Below are 4,956 nucleotides of genomic sequence, written 5' to 3' on the forward strand. Positions count from 1 at the left end.
TTCTCTTTGTCTGGTTCCTAGTTGATGCAAAGAAGCTTCAGCTACATCCACCATCAAGAGGAACTGCAGATCCAAAACTCATTTGTCTTTTGGGAATTAACATGATGTTTTACATGGGGTAGCCACCTAATGGCACGGTGGGGAAGTAACTTGCCTAGGGAGCAAGAGGTTGCTGGTTTGAATCCTGCTGGTATGTTTCTATGTCGGGCAGCAGCGATATAGGAAGATGCTGAAAGGCATCATACTGCATGGGAGATGGCAATGGTAAACACCTCCTGTATTCTATCAAAGAAAACCATCTACCAAAGAAAACCACCTGGCTCTGTGGTTGCCAAGCGTCGACACCGACTCAATGGCACAACTCTATTTTTTACATGGGGTGCTGTTTTAGAACTAAGGAATCACAGACATATTTCTTTGAGCTCAAAAGGGGTATATAGTCCCAATGTCTGCTTGTCTTGGTTTTGTGAATGGTTCACATTGGATGCATTAACATGAATTTGGCAACCTTTGTTTCTAAACTGGTGACTGGAGCATATGTCAAATATTAGAGGCAGATGTCCTCTAAAATCGGTTCTCATGGCTTATTTCTGAATTGGATACCGGAAGTGTCCACCCAGCGCTAAGTATTAGCACCCATTGCTTTGGTCATCTGATGCTAGAAACAGACAATAGTGTTTGATAGGTAGTAGAAGATAGCATCATGGAGCTACTGTTGTACATACTTGTTGCTTTGGGGATATTATCCCAGTTTAAACAATTTTCTGAAGCACTGAAGGACCCTGCAAAACCTGTTTGAATGTAATTAGTAGTGGGACAGAGAAAAATGAACACCACGGGCAACAATGCCTCTATCAACGTTCTCCAAAAACCAACAAAAACAAATCTAAACCCAAACTTTTATCTATGAAAATCTCTTTAAACCCTTGAAAGAAATCTGTATAATTGCCTCTCTAAACCTGAATGAACTGGAGTCTGGTCATCTATATTTCAAATCCTGACCTCAAAATTTTGTGTAATTATGCTTTGGCTCCTATAACACTACTGTTGGAATTTCTAGTTTAGTTTTAACTAATGACAGAGAGATCTTTATTATGGTACTTGACCAGAAACTATTTGCAACAATTTTAGATTATAGCAAGCATACAGTCAATTTATCAAACTAACTAAATTTAGATAATGAACAGTTCACCTAATAAGGTAAATGTCTTTACCTAACCAATTGAGGGAGCCTTAACTATTACTTGATGGATTTTATACACAATAGCGCAGAATTTAGCAACACAGAAAATAACAGGAGCACTCTTATCAGCAAACTGAGTTTGTTTATCCAACCATCTTGTGCTGCGTGCACTACAATTCTTTATGAGGAAGCTTATACTATTTTTCATGCAAAGAGGTAGCCGGGGTAAATGAAGATAGATCATGCTATCCTAACCAGAGTTTAACATAAACCAAGAACTAGCCCTGACATTTGTTTTAAATGTCAGAGGCCATACTAGATATGTTGGGAGATCCATGACTGGATCTCTTCTTGTATTTTCCCCCAAAGGTAAAAGCTGTTGTGGTATGGGGGCGATCAGATTGGGGCTGCTGTCCTGCTGGAGGGGGAGTTTAACCCTTTCTTCACATGCTGTTTTTCTGCGTTTCCTCTCCCTTCAAAACTATGTGTTTTGGGTATGTGAAGAACATATAGGCACCTGTAAAACATATGGAGGGTTGCAGTTAAAATCAGCTAGTGGACTAAAGATGAAGCATCTACTACTACTTCCCTGCAATTCCCTCAGTCTTCCCTTCCATTATGCTGCCTTGCTGAAGTGATGATGAGGCTGGGTATTATCACCATATAATATATGGTAATTTATAGCTCATTTTGGGGTGCTATGCCATGAAAACTTCCTTATTTAGGCTGTTCATGTGACTGTTAAGGAAATGGGAACCTTCAGTTCAGTATCTTAGCAAGATTATGTCTAACAGTTCTGGTCTTGAAAGAGATCAACAAGCAACACTAGAATTATGCAGACCATTGGTCTCATAATTGTGTGGTGGAAAGCAATTAATCTGAACCACCCTTTATATGTGATTTTAAATATTATATTTAATATTTAAAAACTAGATCTAGTAGCATTTAACTTTTGTATAGGAGTGATTTTGATCAACTGCCCCCATGTGATTACAAGCATGTGTGCAAACATGTTCCTTAGTGGGGGGTGGGTAGGTGAATGGGAGAGAGGGATCAATTTGATATATCATCAGGGTCAGATGGATCAGTTTTATGTAATGTTTGCACTAGCCTAAAGTGTGCCAAGGAAGTGCAAGATGGTACAGTTCAGCTGCTGTCTGCATAAATGCCACCTGCTCAAAAACTCATCTTGCCGTATTTGCCTTAACTGAGTGATATACAGAATCTGGAGGTCATCTGAAGATCTTTTAGGAACATAGGAAACTGTCATACATATTCAGACCATTGGTCCACTTAACTAAGCATTGTTGACACTGACTGGCAATGACTCTCCAAGGTTACAAGCAGAAGTCTCTCCAGCCCTCCCTGGGGATACCAGGGAATGATCCTGGGAGTTTCTGCATGCAAGCATGCAAATACTCTTCCACTGAGCTATAGTTTAGGGGAATACACAGTGCTGACATATAGTCTCCCATCCAAATAGAAACCAAGGCAAACTTTGCCTAGCAAAGGAGACGATTCATGCTTGCTAAGTGGGAAAGTAACTTGCCTAGGAAGCAAGAGGTTGTTGGTTCGAATCCCCGCTTGTATGTTTCTCAGACTATGGGAAACACCTATATCGGGCAGCAGCGATATAGGAAGATGCTGAAAGGCATCATCTCATACTGCACAGGAGATGGCAATGGTAAACTACCAAAGAAAACCACATGGCCCTGTGGTCGCCAGGCGTCAACACCAACTCGGCACAACTTTACCACACGACCAGCTTTATTTATTTATTTAGCATATTTTATATTCCTCCCAAAACTCATATGTCTGGGTGGTGTACAACAAAACAACATAGATTAAAACAAAACAACTTAAAACTGTAACAAATTCAATAAATCTAATTTAAAGCCGGAATGAATCCTTTTAAAATATGTGAGAGATAGGGAGGCTCTTATTTAGGCAGGGAGCATATCCCAAAGCTTCAAGGTGGCAACTGAGAAGGCCCATCCCTGAGTCCACCAGATGAGCTGGTGGCAACCGCAGACAGATCTCCAAATGATCTCAATAGATGGCAGGGTTCATAATGGAGAAGGGATTATCTTAAATAACCAGGGCCTAAGTTGTTAAGAGCTTTACAGATTATAACCAGCACTTTGTATTTTGCCCTGAAACATATTGGTAACCAGTGTAGTTCTTTGAATATAGGTGTAATATGACCCAGAGTTCTGGCTGCCATATTTTGTACCAGTTGCAGTTTCCAGACTACATACAAAGGGAAGCCCCAGAAAAGAGTGCATTGCAGTAATTGGGCCTGGAGGTTATCAGCATATGTATTATTGTTTATCTCAAAAGGATTCAGCTGGCATATTCGCCAGTTGATAGAAAGCACCTCTGGCTGCTGCCTCAACCTGAGACACAAGAGAAAGGTTTTGATCCAGAAGCACTCCCTTCTGGGGGAATGTAACTACGTGCAGGACAGGCAGATCAAAGTTGTCTCCTGACCCCATGCAATAAGTACTTCCATCTTATTTGGATTCAGACTGCGTTTGTTATCCTTCATCCAGTCCATCACTGCCTCCGGGCAGGCATTTAGGGATGACACTGACATGGAGAAATAGATTTGGGTGTCATCAGCATTCAGCTCTAGAAGCATAGACCTTGATTTTTTAAAACTGGAAGGCAGCCAGATAATCAGTCTCCTGCCATGAAATATTTGACCCTAAACCAGAACATCTCCACCAAACAATTGTTTCTTGGACATCACTATGGAGGGAGCTTCTCTAATTTAAGCATTTATTCGCAAAATTTCTCCTGCGGTAAGGCTGTGGTTTTAATGGGGCATACATGATTTGAGAGAACACTCTTGTTAGAAAACTGTTTCTAACGTCTTTTATGAAATATGCTGCAGACAAGTGTTTGCAAATAATCAGCTGTCTTCCCTCAGTTTTGTGGTACCAGGTAAGAGACAAATTAACATATTTATGCACATTCAGGGTTTGACAGACTCCAAGCACTTTTACAAGGGTTTAAGCGTTCCTGGAGCTGCAGTGAAAATATTTTTTTTATAGACAAAGGGGCTCTTGCAGATGGCCAAACTACTTTGGGATGGGCTTTCTTACCACCGGGGGTAACATGGCCATTTATATGACCCTTCAGAATGATATGGAGGCTTTCCCCCCATCCGTTTCAGGGTTGCTAATTCTGACTGAAGCTGTTCCTCGAGTCTGAGATCTTCCCCCGTCAAAAAGCTTTTCATATCCAGTCATTAAATCCAGGACTGCTTTCAATCGTGACAGATACGAATTCCTGAAGACTCTAGGTTAGTTTTTTTTAAAGCATTTGAAGAGCTGGTGTGTGCGATCCATCTTCCATATTTGTCCTTATACAGTCATAGGAACATAGGAAACTGCCCTATCCTGAGTCGGTCTACCTAGCTCAGTATTGTCTTCACAGACTGGCAGCGGCTTCTCCAAAGTTGCAGGCAGGAATCTCTCCCGAAGCCGGGGAGGGAACTTGAAACCTTCTGCTCTTCCCAGAGTGGCTCCATCCCCTGAGGGGAATATCTTGCAGTGCTCACACATCAAGTCTCCCATTCAGATGCAACCAGGGCAGACCCTGCTTAGCTATGGGGACAAGTCATGCTAGCTACCACAAGACCAGCTCTTCTCTCCTCATTTGATTATATTTTCTTTGCCAGCCACTTTATCTTTAGAGAGTTCGATTAACACAGATTTGTTGGTGCCAGCATCTATGATGACAACATCTTGTAAAGCGCGACAATACGG

The sequence above is a fragment of the Hemicordylus capensis genome, chromosome 2, assembly GCF_027244095.1.
Source record: "Hemicordylus capensis ecotype Gifberg chromosome 2, rHemCap1.1.pri, whole genome shotgun sequence".
Classification (NCBI taxonomy): Eukaryota; Metazoa; Chordata; class Lepidosauria; order Squamata; family Cordylidae; genus Hemicordylus; species Hemicordylus capensis.